The sequence below is a fragment of the Ovis aries genome, chromosome 3, assembly GCF_016772045.2.
Source record: "Ovis aries strain OAR_USU_Benz2616 breed Rambouillet chromosome 3, ARS-UI_Ramb_v3.0, whole genome shotgun sequence".
Taxonomy (NCBI): Eukaryota; Metazoa; Chordata; class Mammalia; order Artiodactyla; family Bovidae; genus Ovis; species Ovis aries.
The window spans coordinates 64,780,884-64,799,428 of record NC_056056.1 but is presented as its reverse complement, the minus strand read 5'-3'; positions in this window follow the sequence as shown (position 1 = coordinate 64,799,428).

Here is an 18,545-nt window from a genome sequence, read left to right as displayed (position 1 = left end):
CCTAAATATGCTGATAAAACTTTATAGATTAGAAAACCATGGGAGAGGACAGAGAAGAAAGTGAATTAAGGCGATTTGTACTTCCTTCAGGGAAGAGATGAAGAGCACCTCAATTAGGAGAATAGAATGAGAAAGGAGAGGAGGGGACTCATGATTCTTAAGGGTTAAGGTCAGCAGACTTTGAGGACTAATAGATGGAGGTTGGAGGAATAGACTGGCCATTTGGTGGTACAATAACAAGAGACTTATTCACTCAGTCTATGACATTTTTTTGAGTGTGTGCCCTCCCTGGGCAAGAAATGCAAGAGGAGCAGCAAGTCTGGACTCTCAGAGGGTGAAAATCATCTATATGTCACCTATGCAAAAACTGTCAGGCCTCTCTTAGTAGTGGTGGGTTCTAGAGTCCAGGGATCTGTATTATTAACAATTACCCTAGGTAACACTTCATCGGCCTCTCTGGTGAATCAGACTCTAAAGAGTCTGCCTGCAATGCGGAGACCCAGGTTCAATTTCTGGGTCAGGAAAATACCCTGGAGAAGAAAATGGCAATCCACTCTGGTATTCTTGCCTGGAAAAGCCCATGGACAGAGGAGCTTAGCAGGCTACAGTCCGTGGGGTTGCAAAGAGTCGGACATGACTAAGCAACTAACAAACACACAGCACTTTTCATCAGTACAGTTTGGGAAACACTGTGTGAAATAATATATTTGCTTTTGGATCAGAGGAGATAACCTATATAGAGAGAATTGCATGAATGCATATGCAGTGGATTTTACTACACTTCCATGGGCATCAGAGGCAGAAGAGGTTAAAAGGAGATATGCTATACTACACTATGAGGAAAATAAACAAAAGTTAAAACAATAAGAAACAAATTCTTCAGAGAATATCTCTTTGTGGATCTGAGAAATGGAACTCAAAACCTCTGCAAATAGAAATTTCTCCTTTGCTGACTGAAAGATTGGCTCAGCCTCCCATCCAAATCCAGCTTCAGGCTTTATGATTGATTATGGTGATTGACAGGCTTCATTGGTGGCTCAGCAGGAGATGTGAGTTCGATCCCTGGGTTGGGAAGATTCCCTGGAGAAGGAAGTAGCAACCCACTCCAGTATTCTTGCCTGGGAAATCTGATGGACAGAGGATCCTTGTGGGCTATAGCCCATGGGGTCCTGAAGATGGACACGATTGAGCTACTGAGCACACACCTGCCTTGAAGCACACGCTGTGCTTATCTGTTGCTCCACTGGAAAGCCCACACCAAAGAAGGTAAAGGACTTTCTGGTTGAGGGGTGGAAAAGAGAGAGAAGGGTTTTTTCGTGTCACTGCATCACTCTTCATCCTCATCAGAACTATGATTTTGGTGCACTCCTTAACCAGAATGCTTCTTATGCAGGCAGTCCCCAGTCACTGTGAAAATGGCGTGAGCGTACTACACTACACAGGCTAGGATTCCATGTACCTCATGGTTCCTTGTTTCTGCATCTGAGATCTAGCTTTCTTCCAGAGCCCCATTTATCTTTTTTTCTCCAAGAGGCACCACTGTTCTAATCTTCTGCTTGATTTTTGTCAAAGTTTCAGTGCATTGTAGTGTCTTAGTGTTTTATCTGACCCAGGTAATGTACACTTTAATAAAAAACTTTTGCAGAGAGTGTCTTAAACTAAAGGGATGACTTAATGATGAGTCATCATTTTAAGTCTCACCTTAAATTTAAGAAATTTTAAGTCTCATCTTAAAATTTCAGGTGAGAAGAAATATTTTGTTTAGATGGGGAGAAATGAATTAGCCAGGAAAGCTGAGGATGAATGAAATTTAGGGAACACTTCTTTTTATAATTAAAATTTTAACTATAAATTACAAATATGAATTCTATTAATAACAACTTCTTTATGAACAATTTAGGACATTTAAATGAGATAAAATATATGAAGCCCAAGCTGCAGGAATTGGAATTCAATAAATATCAATTTTTCCTTACACGCTTGTCTCCATCTGGGTGGATGTGGGTTGCCCTGTGATCACCTGCTGTGTATTCTTCCCAGGGTATACAGCTAACAATTCTATTTAATTCCAAAGAGAGAAGAATGTCAAAAAGGAACTGAGTGTTAAGTCTTAAAGCTGGGGAGATTAGACACAGACACAGACACACACACACACACACACACACGGTATCATTTAATATTGGCAAACAGTCCTATAAAGAAGTTATAAAAATTCAGTTGAAGTGGTTGCTGTATGGTATAATTATGATTGTATGATGGGGATTCTGAAACAGTCATCTCTGGAGGGATGTCAAGCTGTTCCTATGATAATTAATCAACTTAGTGACCTTTAGAAACAAAAAGCCTAGCTTGACTTACATTTTGATATCTAGAGAACCTTAAAACTTTTGAAACTTGTCAACTTGCTGGCACCCTATTTTGCCTTTCTCTATGTGAAATATATGATTAAGAAAGTGCTCAACTTGTAGAGAAAGGATGCTATGATATCGCTGTGACTGCTCAGATGCCTCTTTCCCTCTTCAACTTTCTGTTTCTCTGGAGTTTTCTGAATAGTGGAGGGTTGTCAAAGAACCATGTGCTGGTGGAAGAAAGTTAAGCTACCATGTTTTTGTATTCAACACTGGCTCAAAGTGAATGCATATACTCTGCATTGGAAATGCCGTCAACAGCATTCTGGCCTTTTGTAGGTACTCAAATCACTAACCTTGCCAAAGAATAAGTTTGTGAGCCTCCTTTTCAGAGGTTCTGTCTCTGATATTTCAGAAGCATTCAATTATAATTCTGCTGCTTCCTTTTATGTGGCAGTCATGGGTTGTCAGCAAGGATAGAATTAAGAGAGGCACGTGAAGTGTGCTACGGCGTCTCATGCCTAAGGATCTGTATTTCTTTTGTACATTGTGACAAATGACAGCCTTAAAGATATTTGTCCTGATTCCTTACTGTCCCTATGCAGGTAAAAACTTCCATTGAAGTCAAACAAGCTTCATTGAAGTTAATGGGAAGTAATAACCTTGAAGGGAAGGGAGAACTAGGGTGATTAATTTTAATTAGCCAAACATAAACAAGCATGTGTCTACAAGCAATGACAGGAGCTTTAGGGGTCTAGGTAAGGCAATTTTATAAAGAATCAGAACTATTTCAACCCAGATATGTAAGACTAACCATGAAGAATAAAATCCATTCTCCATAGGTGTATCCCTGAGATATCCCCTCGAAACATTAATTCAGCAAAAAGGTACTAACATATGATCACATGCCAAACACCTCCCAGGCCCTGGAGGTAGAAAGAAGAGGACAAGTAGCTGCCCATATGAAGTAAACATTCAGTCTATGGAAATAGCACAGTGAACAATTCTGTGACAAGTTACTAATTTGTATCTCTACCATTTATTCATTTATTGATTTATTCAAGAAATATTTAACAGATTCCTTCTCAGTTTTTTTGTTTGTTTTTTTTCCGCTGTTCTTGTAACAAGAATGTGCAAAGTACTATTGGAATCCAGTGGAATAGGAATTTGATTTGGCATGAAAGGTTGAGTTATAATCATGTAAAGCTTCACAGAGATGGTGCCATTTGATCTCAGTTTCATATGAATAATGTTTAGTTAGGCAAAGAAACTCAACATTAAAAAAACTAAGATCATGTCATTCAGTTCCATCACTTCATGAGAAATAGAAGGGAAAAAAAGTGAAAACAGTGACAGATTTTATTTTCTTGGGCTCCAAAATCACTGTGGACGATGACTTCATCCATGAAATTAAAAGACACTTGCTCCTTGGAAGGAAAGCTATGGCAGAACTAGACAGTGTATTCAAAACCAGAGACATCACTTTGCCGACAAAGGTATACAGTCAAAGTTATGGTTTTTTCAGTAGTTATGTGTGGATGTGAGAGCTGGACTGTAAAGAAGGCAATGATGCTTTTGAGTTGCAGTGCTGGAGAAGGACCTTGAGAGTCACTTGGACTGCAAGAACAAACTAGTCAATCCTAAAGGAAATCAGTCCTGAATATTCATTGGAAAGACTGATGCTGAGGCTGAAACTTCAATGCTTTGGCCACTTGATGTGAAGAGCCAACTCACTGGGAAAGACCCTAAAGCTGGGAAAGATTAAAAGCAAAAGGAGAAGGGGGTAGTAGAGAGTGAGATGGTCAGATAACATCACTGCCTTGAAGGACATGAATTTGAGCAAACTCTGGGTGATAGTGGAGGACAGAGGAGCCTGGAATACTGCAATCCACGGGGTCACAAAGAGTTGGACACAACTTAGTGACTGAAAAAGGAAAATAAAAAAGGAAAATATGAGATATAAAAATTCTGTAAGGAGAAATATGAAGCACAGAACCTCAGGGCATGTTCAAGAGAGAATATGAACTATGCCAGGGCTCTGGTGTGGAAAGTGCAAACTACAGTCCTCTAGCCAAATCTAGATCTCCATATATTTTTGTACAGTCCATGAGGTAAGAATATTCTTAACATTTTTTAAAAGTTGAAAAAAAATCATTATAACTTCTTTATAGGACTGTTTGTTTCATGATGTGTGAAAATTATGTGACACTCAAGTTTCAGTTTGTATGAATGAAATTCTGTTGGAACACAGCAACTCAACACAACAACAACATTTATTTCATGTTGTCTATGGCTGCCTTTGCTCCATCCAGCAGAGGGAGATGGTAGCTGCAAGAGTATATGACCCACAAGCCCACAATATTTACTATCCAGCCCTTTGTTGTTGACGCAGTTCACCAGCACCAACTCTAGTATATAAGGTAGAGAAGGATTGAGACCAAATTGTGATAAAATTTAAATAGTATTTCAACACATTTAGACTTTTTCTTCTGAAAACTGGTGAATACAAAAGCTTAAGGTTTATTTTTATGTTATAAAAATAACATTGTGATGACTTTGACATTCGTTAAATTGATAGAACTTTCCATTCACACATAAGTGCCCCATGATCACAGAAGCACGATCAGGATACCTAACAAATGTCTACATTTCCTAAAGATAATTAAGAGATAGCTCAGATGTGTCAAGGCTTATAGGTCAAAGAGAAAAAAAAATGAGTTTTATGTTTATAAAGTCCCCAAAATGACTATTTGGCAGAGAATTTCCTGTGGAAGGAAGTCAGACATGTACTTAATTTATGGTGTAGTGACTAAAGACTGAAAGAAGACTATCATTTGATTAAAGCTATTTTTCCAATGTTTTTGAACAAAAAGAATACCTCCTTTCAGTTCAGTTCAGTTCAGTCACTCAGTTGGGTCTGATTCTTTGTGGTCCCATGTGCTGTAGCATGCCAGGCTTCCCTGTCCATCACTAACTCCCAGAACTTACTCAAACTCATGTCCATAGAGTTGGTGTTGCCATCCAACCATCTCATCCTCTGTCATTCCCTTCTCCTACTGCCTTCAGTCTTTCCCAGCATCAGGGTCTTTTCCAAGGAGTCAGCTCTTTGCATCAGGCGGTCAAAGGATTGGAGTTTCAGCTTCAGCATCAGTCCTTCCAATGAATATTCAGGACTGATTTCCTTTAGGATTGACAGGTTTGATCTCCTTGCAGTCCAAGGGACTCTCAAGAGTCTTCTTCACCATCACTGTTCAAAAGCATTAGTTCTTCAGTACTCGACTTTCTTTACAGTCCAACTCTCACATCCATACATGACAACTGGAAAAACCATAGCTTTGACTAGATGGACCTTTGTTGGCAAAGTAATGTCTCTGCTTTGTAATATGCTGTCTAGGTTGGTAATAGCTTTTCTTCCAAGGAGCAAACGTCTTTTGATTTCATGGCTGCAGTCACCATCTGTGGTGATTTTGGAGCCCCCCAAAATAAATGCTCTCACTGTTTCCATTGTTTCCCCATCCATATGCCATGAAGTGATGGGACTGGATGCCATGATCTTAGTTTTCTGAATATTGAGTTTTAAGCCAACTTTTTCACTCTCTTCTTTCACTTTCATCAAGAGGTTCTTTAGTTCTTCTTCACTTTCTGCCATAAGTGGGGTATCATCTACTTATTGATGTTATTGATACTTCTCCCAGAAATTGTGATTCCAGTTTCTGCTTCATCCAGCCCAGCATTTTGTATGATGTACACTGTATTTAGTTTGAACAAGCAGGGTGACATTATACAGCCTTGACATTCTCCTTTCCCAATCTGGAACCAGTCTGCTGTTCCTTGTCTAGTTCTAACTGTTGCTTCTTGACCTGTACACAGATTTCTCAGGAGAGAGGTAAAGTAATCTGGTATTCTCATCTCTTTAAGAATTGTCCACAGTTTGTTGTGATCCACATAGTCAAAGGCTTTGGCATAGTCAATAAAGGAGAAGTAGATGTTTTTCTGGTACTGTCTTGCTTTTTCGATGATCCAATGGATGTTGGCAATTTGATCTCTGGTTTTCTGCCTTTTCTAAATCCAGTTTTAACATCTGGAAGTTCACAGTCCATGTACTATTGAAGCCTGGCTTGGAGAATTTTGAGCATTACTCTGCTAGTGTGTGAGATGAGTGTAATTGTGTGGTAGTTTGAATGTCAACATTCTACGGCATTGCCTTTCTTTTGGATTGGAATGAAAACTGATCTTTTCTAGTCCTGTGGCCACTGCTGCATTTTCCAAATTTGCCAGTGTATTGACTGCAGCACTTCAATGACATTACCTTTTAAGATATGAAATAGCTCAACTGGAATTCCATTACTTCCACTAGCTTTGTTTGTTCATAGTGATGCTTCCTAAGGCCCCATTGACCACATCCAGGATGTCTAACTCTAGGTGAGTGATCACACCATTGTGCTTATCTGGGTCATGAAGATCTTTTTTGTATAGTTTTTCTGTGTATTTTTGCCACATCTTCATAATAGCTTCTGCTTCTGTTAGGTCCACACAATTTCTGTCCTTTATTGTGTCCATCTTTGCATGAAATGTTCCCTTGGTATCTCTAATTTTCTTGAAGAGATCTCTTGTCTTCCCTATCCTATTGTTTTCCTCCAATTCTTTGCACTGATCACTGAGGAAGGCTTTCTTATCTCTCCATGCTTTTCTTGAGAACTCGGCATTCCAATGGGTATATCTTTCCTTTTCTCCTTTTCCTTTAACTTCTCTGCTATTCTCAGCTATTTGTAAGGCCCCCTCAGCCAACTATTTGCCTTTTTTGCATTTCTTTTTCTTGGGGATGGTTTTGATCAGTGCCTCATATACAATGTCACAAACCTCCATCCATAGTTCTTCATGCACTCTGTCTATCAGATCTAATCCCTTGAATCTATTTGTCACTTCCACTGTATAATCATAAAGGATTTGATTTAGGTCATACTTGAATGGTCTAATGGTTTTCCCTACTTTCTTCAATTTAAGTCTGAATTTGGCAATAAGGGGTTCATGATCTGAGGCACAGTCAGATCCTGGTCTTATTTTTGCTGACTATTTATAGCTTCTCCATCTTTGGCTGCAAAGAATATAATCAATCTCATTTTGGTATTTTCCATCTGGTGATGTCCATGTGTAGAGTCTTCTCTTAAGTTATTGGAAGAAGGTATTTGCTATGACTAGTATGTTTTTTTACCTTCTTTCATGTCAAAAAAAGTCACAGGCCATTTTGCATGAAAACATTTATACATGTGTAAGAAAATGAATAATGAAATCACACATTTAAATTTAATTTAAGTAAACTAATTTACAAAACATAAACAGACTCAGACACAGAAAACAAACTTTGCTTTAGCAAAGGTCAATGGGAGAAAGGGATAAGTTGGAGGTGGGATTAGCATATATACACTAGTATATATAAAATAGATGACAACCAAGGACCTGGTGGTTCAGTGGTAAAGAACCAGCCTGGCCATACAGTAGACAAGGTTAGATCCCTGGGTCTGGAAGATCTCCTGGAGGATGAAATGGCAACCTACTCCAGTATTCTTGCTGGGAAAAACCCCATGGGGTCACAAAAAGCCAGACATTTAAGCTACTAAGCACACACAAACATACACAGATACACACACACATGACTTTTCTGTATAACTGAAATTAACATAACATTATAATCAACTATACTTGAATTGAAAAAAAATTAAGATGTATTTGTAGACACAAAAATAGTAGTATAAATATATGTAAACTTTATTTAATATTTTGAATCCTACTAGTACATGTGATTTCAGGGATCTCACAAAACCATGGGGACTTAAATGCTTATGATAAAAAGGCAGGAAATCAACTGGCATATATAATTCCATGGAATAACTTTGACTGAACTGCTTAATAAATTAGATGTTTAACATTGTGCTTGTGTAATCCTATAGCCTTCAAATTTTTTAAAAAGCCAAAGGAAACATTTGGTTAAACAAATTATCAAAAGCAAACAATTTGGTTGACCATGTACTCTACAGCAGACCTCATTGGCTGATTCCTTCCAACAGCTAATCCCTTCAGTATTTAATTGATATGTCCTCAATAAAACAAACGAAGTTAAGGCTAAAAAAATTCAACCATACCACACTCTTTATTTGGGTTCTAATTCTAACCTCTTAACTTAACTCTCTAGATAAATTCTAAAATTGGTTTAGAGGTCACTTGCAGAACAGACCAATAATACTATCTTTTGCAATTAAATCAAAAGTAGATAGCTTGTTCCTAACAGTTTAGGAACTACCTGGAAAATGAACGATGAAATACATCTTGGCAGCAGGCTGATAAACGGATGATATCGTCAAAGTTAACCATGCCATAGGAGTCCTCAATCACACAATTAAAAAGCCACCACTGAAAATACAATACTCTGGCTTTCTCTTTAGAAAACTCAGCTGAATCTAGCTGAAAACTGCATCCAGTCAGTCCTTTAACATTTTGACTGAGGGGTGATCTGGAGGTCAGCTTTGAGGTCAACAATAGGACAATGTGGTGAAACTTCCATTTCATTGTCAATCATGCATTTGAATGAAGTTCTCTTTTATAGACCAAGCAAGAAGGAAGGCCAGTAGGGATAACCTTGGTTGTCAATTACTGCATGTTTTGTGTCTTGAATTACTGGCCCTAGAACCTGAAGAACTCTTTCTATTTGTTTGTTAATAAATGACCCAAGACTCTTACTCTAACCCCAGAATACTTGGTAAACTTCAGGCTTACTATTTTTGTGTTAGTTATGATTACTACTCCCAATGTCATTCTGTTTATGTAATGCTTTTGACATTTGTGTTACAATCAACTCTAATCTTTGATTTTTCACAATAGTCTTGTACTGGTATTTCCACTTGACACATGAAAAACATACTTGGTCATTTATTTTAAAGACTGAAGTCAGACATTTTGTCTATTTTAATCAGGACAATTTTTGAGAGTTCAAGAAAATACAAACTATTCTTAATTATATCTCCCCCACTAGACAGTCTATAGCCAAATCAAACATATTTGGTTAGGTCATGCTTCTATCTGAACACCATACTCCCAGCTAGAGATAAAGGCAAAGATGGACTCTTAACAGTTCAATTGGTTAGTAGCAAATTTAGCCCAAAGAAGTTGACATAGTTTCAGTTCAGTTCAGTCGCTCAGTCGTGTCCGACTCTTTGCGACCCATGAATTGCAGCACGCCAGGCCTCCCTGTCCACTACCAACTCCCGGAGTTCACTCAGACTCACATCCATTGAGTCCGTGATGCCATCCAGCCATCTCATCCTCGGTCGTCCCCTTCTCCTCCTGCCCCCAATCCCTCCCAGCATCAAAGTCTTTTCCAATGAGTCAACTCTTCCCATGAGGTGGCCAAAGTACTGGAGTTTCAGCTTTAGCATCATTCCTTCCAAAGAGATGCCAGGGCTGATCTCCTTCAGAATGGATTGGTTGGATCTCCTTGCAGTCCAAGGGACTCTCAAGAGTCTTCTCCAACACCACAGTTCAAAAGCATCAATTCTTTGGCACTCAGCCTTCTTCACAGTCCAACTTTCACATCCATACATGACCACAGGAAAAACCATAGCCTTGACTAGATGGACCTTAGTCAGCAAAGTAATGTCTCTGCTTTTTAATATGCTATCTAGGTTGGTCATAACTTTTCTTCCAAGGAGTAAGCGTCTTTTAATTTCATGGCTGCAGTCACCATCTGCAGTGATTTTGGAGCCCCCCAAAATAAAGTCTGACACTGTTTCCACTGTTTCCCCATCTATTTCCCATGAAGTGATGGGACTGGATGCCATGATCTTTGTTTTCTGAATGTTGAGCTTTAAGCCAACTTTTTCGCTCTCCTCTTTCACTTTCATCAAGAGGCTTTTTAGCTCCTCTTCACTTTCTGCCATAAGGGTGGTGTCATCTACATATATGAAGTTATTGATATTTCTCCAGCAATCTTGATTCCAGCTTGTGATTCTTCCAGTCCAGTGTTTCTTATGATGTACTCTGCATATAATTTAAATGAGCAGGGTGACAATATACAGCCTTGAAGTACTCCTTTTCCTATTTGGAACCAGTCTGTTGTTCCATGTCCAGTTCTAACTGTTGCTTCCTGACCTGCATACAGATTTCTCAAGAGGCAGGTTAAGTGGTCTGGTATTCCTGTCTCTTGAAGAATTTTCCCCAGTTTATTGTGATCCACAGGGTCAAAGGCTTTGGCATAGTCAATAAAGCAGAAATAGATGGTTTTCTGGAACTCTCTTGTTTTTTCCATGATCCAGTGGATGTTGGCAATTTGATCTCTGGTTCCCCTGCCTTTCCTAAAACCAGCTTGAACATCAGGGAGTTCACGGTTCACGTATTCCTGAAGCCTGGCTTGGAGAATTTTGAGCATTACTTTACTAGCATGTGAGATGAGTGCAATTGTGCAGTAGTTTGAGCATTCTTCGGCATTGCCTTTCTTTGGGATTGGAATGAAAACTGACCTTTTCCAGTCCTGTGGCCACTGCTGAGTATTCCAAATTTGCTGGCATATTGAGTGTAGCACTTTCACAGCATCGTCTTTCAGGATTTGAAACAGCTCCACTGGAATTCCATCACCTCCACTAGCTTTGATCATAGTGATGGTTTCTAAGGTCCACTTGAATTCACAGTCCAAGATGTCTGGCTCTAGATTAGTGATCACATCATCATGATTATCTGGGTCGTGAAGATCTTTTTTGTATAGTTCTGTGTATTCTTGCCACCTCTTCTTAATATCTTCTGCTTCTGTTAGGTCCATACCATTTCTATCCTTTATCGAGCCCATCTTTGCATGAAATGTTCCCTTGGTATCTCTAATTTTCTTGAGATCTCTAGTCTTTCCCATTCTGTTGTTTTCCTATATTTCTTTGCAATGATCGCTGAGGAAGGCTTTCTTATCTCTTCTTGCTATTCTCTGGAACTCTGCATTCAGATGCTTATATCTTTCCTTTTCTCCTTTGCTTTTCGCCTCTCTTCACAGCTATTTGTAAGCCCTCCCAGACAGCCATTTTGCTTTTTTGCATTTCTTTTCCACGGGGATGGTCTTGATCCCTGTCTCCTGTGCAATGTAATGAACCTCAGTCCATAGTTCATCAGGCACTCTATATATCAGATCTAGGCCCTTGAATCTGTTTCTCACTTCCATTGTATAATCATAAGGGATTTGATTTCGGTCATACCTGAATGGTCTATCAGTTTTTCCTATTTTCTTCAATTTGAATCTGAATTTGGTAATAAGGAGTTCATGATCTGAGCCACAGTCAGCTCCTGGTCTTGTTTTTGTTGACTGTATAGAGCTTCTCCATCTTTGGCTGCAAAGAATATAATCAATCTGATTTCAGTGTTGACCATCTGGTGACGTCCATGTATAGAGTCTTCTCTTGTGTTATTGGAAGAGGGTGTTTGCTATCAGTTCAGTTCAGTCACTCAGTCGTGTCCAACTCTTTGCGACCCCATGAATCGCAGCAAGGCAGGCCCCCCTGTCCACTACCAACTCCCGGAGTTCACTCAGACTCATGTTCATCGAGTCAGTGATGCCCATCCAGCCATCTCATTCTCTGTCGTCCCCTTCTCTTCCTGCCCCCAATCCCTCCCAGCATCAGAGTCTTTCCCAATGAGTCAACTCTTCGCATGAGGTAGCAGAAGTACTGGAGTTTCAGCTTTAGCATCATTCCTTCCAAAGAAATCCCAGTGTTGATCTCCTTCAGAATGGACTGGTTGGATCTCCTTGCAGTCCAAGGGACTCTCAAGAGTCTTCTCCAGCACCACAGTTCAAAAGCATCAATTCTTCGGCACTCAGCCTTCTTCACAGTCCAACTCTCACATCCATACATGACCACTGGAAAAACCATAGCCTTGACTAGATGGACCTTAGTTGGCAAAGTATTACAAGTGCATTTTCTTGGCAAAACTCTATTAGTCTTTGCCCTGCTTCATTCTGCATTCCAAGGCCAAATTTGCCTGTTACTCCAGGTGTTTCTTGACTTCCTACTTTTGCATTCCAGTTCCCTATAATGAAAAGGATAATGATATAGTTTATAACTAGTCAAATGCATTTCAGATACTATTGGATTAGAAATTCAACCATTATCCATTAGTATTAAGGAACTGATGCTTTTGAACTGTGGTGTTGGAGAAGACTCTTGAGAGTCCCTTGGACTGCAAGGAGATCCAACCAGTCCATTCTGAAGGAGATCAGCCCTGGGATTTCTTTGGAAGGAATGATGCTAAAGCTGAAGCTCCAGTACTTTGGCCACCTCATGCGAAGAGTTGACTCATTGGAAAAGACTCTGATGCTGGGAGGGATTGGGGGCAGGAGGAGAAGGGGACGACCGAGGATGAGATGGCTGGATGGCATCACTGACTCAATGGAGGTGAGTCTGAGTGAACTCCAAGAGTTGGTGATGGACAGGAAGGCCTTGGGTGCTGCGATTCATGGGGTCGCAAAGAGTCAGACATGACTGAGCGACTGACATGAACTGAATTGAACTGAGCTGAACTGATGGACAAGGTATTGTGTTAGGCCATGAAAGACAGATAATAAATAAGAAAGTGCTTTTATCTTCAAGATGTGTTACAAGCTCATTGAAAGAAATGTATTAATTTATTAAAGCTCATGTAGAACTTTCGCACTGAAACATCATTCTAATGTTAGCATTTTCAGGAAAGATAAAAGTAATTACTACATTCAAAGTTGAATGGAGTCTACATGATAAATATGTAGTTATAATATTCTCTAAGTTAAAGGACCCAGGATTTGATCATAAAAGATTCATGGACCCCCAGAAAGAGATCTAAATAATATGTGTAAAAAGTTCAAGACAATACAGTGTGTGGGGAAATTAACAAATTAACATGATGGCGCCAGTCAGGCTCTCTCACTCCGTGCTCTCACGCCCTCTCACCCCATGTTCTGTAAACAATGACTTTGCATGGTTATGTAACAGCTGAGTGTACTTATAGCTCTGTGCATGTGCATTGTGAGGTACTCGTTTGGTTGCGGGTGACTTTGTACAGTACACCGGTGTAAGCTTCACTTGGAAAAGCTAGGAAGGGTTGTGTGCGTGTACATCATGTCTGCTGCTATGGCTGCTGTGCCAGCCAGAAGAGAATAAATGTGTCTGCAGTTCCTATGACTCCTCGCATTTTCTTCCAGGCTCTTAGCTCAGCACCTGCCTACCATGGGTTCAGTGAACAGAGCACACTGTGAGATACAGTGAGACAATTGGTGCTGTGAGCAGGATTAGCAATACATGGTAGAATGAGGACATATTTTTCAAACAGAACACCTGGATCTAATTCTGTTTTTGCCATGAACTAGTTTCATCTTTTGATCTTGAGTAAGTTACTTAACTAATTATCTTTAAAATGGTGATGGAGTTGGGATAGATATTGAACTAAAGCTGCTTTCACCTTAATCCTTCCTTACCTTAAAAATATATTGAATTACTATTAATTACTAAGTATTATCAGATCTACGTATACACTAGTCCCACTCATGATAAATGACAAATCCACCAGTCAATTTCCACTGTAGAAAGCACAGTGTGAAATTTTTCTAGAAGTATGGCTTGGTTTCTTTAGACTTTCTGAGAGTTCTCTTATATTTTGGTAATAGGTATGAGTGATTGGTTTTCATTATCACATAGATTAGAATGTTTTTGTTCAGTCACTCAGTCATGTCTGACTCTGCGACCCCATGGACTGCAGCACGCCAGGGTGCCCTGTCCTTCACCATCTCCCAGAGCTTGCTCAAACTCATTCCATTGAGTCAGTGATGCCATCCAACCATTTCATCCCCTATTGTACCCTTCTCCTCCTGCCTTCAATCTTTCCCAGCATCAGGATCTTTTCTAATGAATCTGCTCTTTGCACCAGGTGGCCAAAGTATTGGAGTTCAGCATCAGTCCTTCTAATGAAATTCAGGATTGATTTCCTTTAGGATTGACTAGTTTGATCTCCTTGCAGTCCGAGGAACTCTCAAGAGTTCTCCAACACCACAGCTCAAAAACATCAGTTCTTTGGCATTCAGCCTTCTGAACACCTTCAGAATTTAGAATAGATGATACTAGAAATGTTGAAAACCAAAGCAGTGTGGAAAAGTATAGAGAAATGAAGCTTATAAAAAGACTTTATTTTTCAACTCGTAGTGAGATAATTTTAGCCACTTTATTGGGCCTTTTGCATTAAGCTCTTCAATCATAATAACAAATGCATATGTTCTCATGGAAAATTTCCTGTTAAGAGAAAATCCACCGCATTACTCCACTGAATTGGAAATGTAAAAATAGGTAACTGTTCAATAAATTAAAACACCATCCTAACAAATATTTTCTAAAGACTCATAAAGTACTGCATCATTATATAAGATGGCTAATAAGGATTTTCATCTTTGCTCAGCTTAGTTCTTTGTTGGAGGCAAAATGGTCATGAAATACAGCAAGAGCTCTAATATTGGAGCTTGAAGGAGTTTTTATCTCAATTGCTTTTTAACCGTGTTAGGCGTGCCTATCCAGAGGAATTGAGGTGGAGGATCTTATGAGGACTGACTACTGTTGGGGCCCCAACTAATAATTCCTACTGTGATACACTTCAGTGCCAGTCCACAACAAGAAGCTGAGATTGGATTTAGAGCCAATGTAAGCTCTAAATGGAGTTTAACTGTGAAACAAAACACCTGTCTTTCATCCCAAGCTAAATTGACAAGCAATAATTTAGTTGTCTAAACTGAGAGCTTTCAGGATTCCCAACTGCATAATGTCAAAAGACAATGTATGATGTTGCATTTGGAAGGTTCAAAGGTAGAATGCCATGTAGGCAAACACATTAAATAACTGGTCTTTTCCCCTCTCTGTCTAATTCTTTCTTCTCTTCTCTCTCCTTTCCTTTGCTACTTTCCCTATGTGTGTAAGGGGTGTGGAGCGGTGGGATGATGAGAGGGGTTGGCTAGGGTGGAAAGGTTGTAACTAACTATAGAACTTGGATGGGTGTGAAACAAAGAAAATCCTAAATCTAAAAAGCAATTTTCCTTTCTTGTGCTTTCCGCTAGGTGAGCATTTTCGATGATCAGCTGAACTAATCAGAGATTAAAACAGCAGAAAAGCAATAAAGAATCTTTGGGCCCTTCAAAAAAAAAAAGAATATTTGGATGAAATTATTAAATTCCTGCATAGCTGCTTACATAAATGCAAAATAATAAAGCCAGGATTTTGTAGTAACTTTTCCCATACAAATTATTCAGATTCCTCTACCTTCCGTGTTAGCTTTATTTGTTAAAAATCTGAATACCTGGCATTAGAACATCCAAATTTAGACCCCTCCACTTGAGTAAATTTCACACTTCTCCCACAAAGATTTTAGGATAAGTAGCAAAAATAACTATAGCCTTTGTTTCCTACAAACAGACCACATATGCACACCCTAAGCATTTTTTGTTTGTTTTGCAGATTCACCTAATATCTCTTCTTCTGTTCTCTTTTCCAGAGAGCAAATAAAAGAAGCAGGGTTGACTAGCAAAATGTAACAGATACTACGAAAGTTGTCAGTTTTCTGCAGAGATAGCTGATTGGACTCTGCCAGCTGTCCATTAGCATTTCCATGTTTTGTTGATGAAGTGGTATTTATTTTTCTGAACTTCCATTGGCTAAGATGTTTAGTGTAATGATTGCTGAACTGAGCCTAGATAATTTTTTAAATAATAGCTTGGGGCTTAACAGCCCTTTAAATGAATTGTATAAACAAGATAGCTGTTAATTCTTAATCAATGTATCATTAATCATCAAATAGTATTAAAAAATAGAAACTGTCTTTAAAAAGCTCAATAAATTCTATTCAACTTACTGAATTATCCATTCAGGGGCTGTTTTCTCATTCAGAAAGTGTTAGGATTTTAACAGATTTATAATTGAAAATGCATATTTCTGTGGGCGAGTAACTGGGATATATATATATATATATATATATTCATATATATATGTCTCATATGTGTCTCATGTGGTGGTTTAGTTGCTCAGTCGTGTCTGACTCTTTGTGTCCCATGGACTGTAGCCCACCAGGCTCCTCTGTCCATGGGATCCTCCAAGCAAGAATACTGGAGTAGGTTGCCATCTCATTCTCCAGGGGGATCTTCCCCAACCAAAGATTGAACTCGGGTCTCCTGCATTTCAGGCAGATTCTTTACCCACATTTGTCTTCATAAATTAATATGGCCTCAAGAAATTAGTTAACTACTATAGCTTTAAATCTGTATTCATTAATAGAATTGGAAAATATATCCCATGGTTGAATCCCATGCGTCTTTAGATTGCCAGCACCCACAATAAACATTGCACTAAACTCATAAGAGGAAATTCAATGTGGCAAAATATAGAAATTATGTGTAAGCTTTTCTGTCCTGTAACATACATGCAGCAATTTAAAATCGTATCTACAACTGCATATACACAACCTTTGGGAAGCAGTCTAATGATTCTAGCTTACCCCATCTTTTTCAAAGGACTATAATTCTGCCTCACATGTTCATGTGATCCTAGCATAGCACCTGGCATTTCTGCATGTTTAGTCTCTCTGTCGTGTCCGATTCCTTGCAGTTCCATGGACTGTAGCCTGCCAGGCTCCTCTGTCTACTGGATTTTTTTCCAGGCAAGAATATTCAAGTGAGTTGCCATTTCCTCTTCCAGGGGATACTCCTGACCCAGGGATCAAACCAGTCTCCTGTGTCTCTTGCACTGCAGGCAGACTCTTTATTGCTGAGTCACTTGTTTCATAAATGAACAAGTGAAGGATGAGGTTGAAAAGTGAGTCAGTTCAGTCCCTCAGTCGTGTCTGACTCTTTGTGATCCCATGAATTACAGCACACCAGGCCTCCCTGTCCATCACAAACTCCTGGAGTTCACTCAAACTCACGTCCATCGAGTTGGTGATGCCATCCAGCCATCTCATCCTCGGTCGTCCCCTTCTCCTCCTGCCCCCAATCCCTCCCAGCATCAGAGTCTTTTCCAATGAGTCAACTTTTTCACATGAGGTGGCCAAAGTACTGGAGTTTCAGCTTTAGCATAATTCCTTCCAAACAACACCCAGGACTGATCTCCTTTAGAATGGATTTGTTGGATCTCCTTGCAGTCCAAGGGACCCTCAAGAGTCTTTTCCAACACCACAGTTCAAAAGCATCAATTCTTCGGTGCTCAGCCTTCTTCACAGTCCAACTTTGACATCCATACATGACTACTGGAAAAACCATAGCCTTGACTAGATGGACCTTAGTCAGCAAAGTAATGTCTCTGCTTTTTAATATGCTATCTAGGTTGGTCATAACTTTCCTTCCAAGGAGAAAGTGTCTTTTAATTTCATGGCTGCAATCACCATCTGCAGTGATTCCGGAGCCCCCAAAAAATAAAGTCTGACACTGTTTCCACTGTTTCCCCATCTATTTCCCATGAAGTGATGGGACCGGATGCCATGATCTTCATTTTCTGAAAGTTGAGCTTTAAGCCAACTTTTCATGCTCCTCTTTCACTTTTATCAAGAAGCTTTTTAGTTCCTCTTCACTTTCTGTCACAAGGGTGGTGTCATCTGCATGTCTGAGGTTATTGATATTTCTCCCGGCAATCTTGATTCCAGCTTGTGCTTCTTCGAGCCCAGCGTTTCTCATGATGTACTCTGAATAGAAGTTAAATAAGTAGGGTAACAATATGCAGCCTTGACATACTCCTTTTCCTATTTGGAACCAGTCTGTTGTTCCATGTCCAGTTCTAACTGTTGCTTCCTGACCTGCATATAGGTTTCTCAAGAGGCAGGTCAGGTGGTCTGTATTCCCATCTCTTTCAGAATTTTCCCCAGTTTATTGTGATCCACACAGTCAAAGGCTTTGGCATAGTCAATAAAGCAGAAATAGATGGTTTTCTGGAACTCTCTTGCTTTTTTGATGATCCAGTGGATGTTGGCAATTTGATGTCTGGTTCCTCTGCCTTTTCTAAAACCGGCTTAAACATCAGGGAATTCATGGTTCACGTATTGCTGAAGCCTGGCTTGGAGAATTTTGAGCATTACTTTACTAGCATGTGAGATGAGTGCAATTGTGCAGTAGTTTGAACATTCTTTGGCATTGCCTTCCTTTGGGATTGGAATGAAAACTGACCTTTTCCAGTCCTG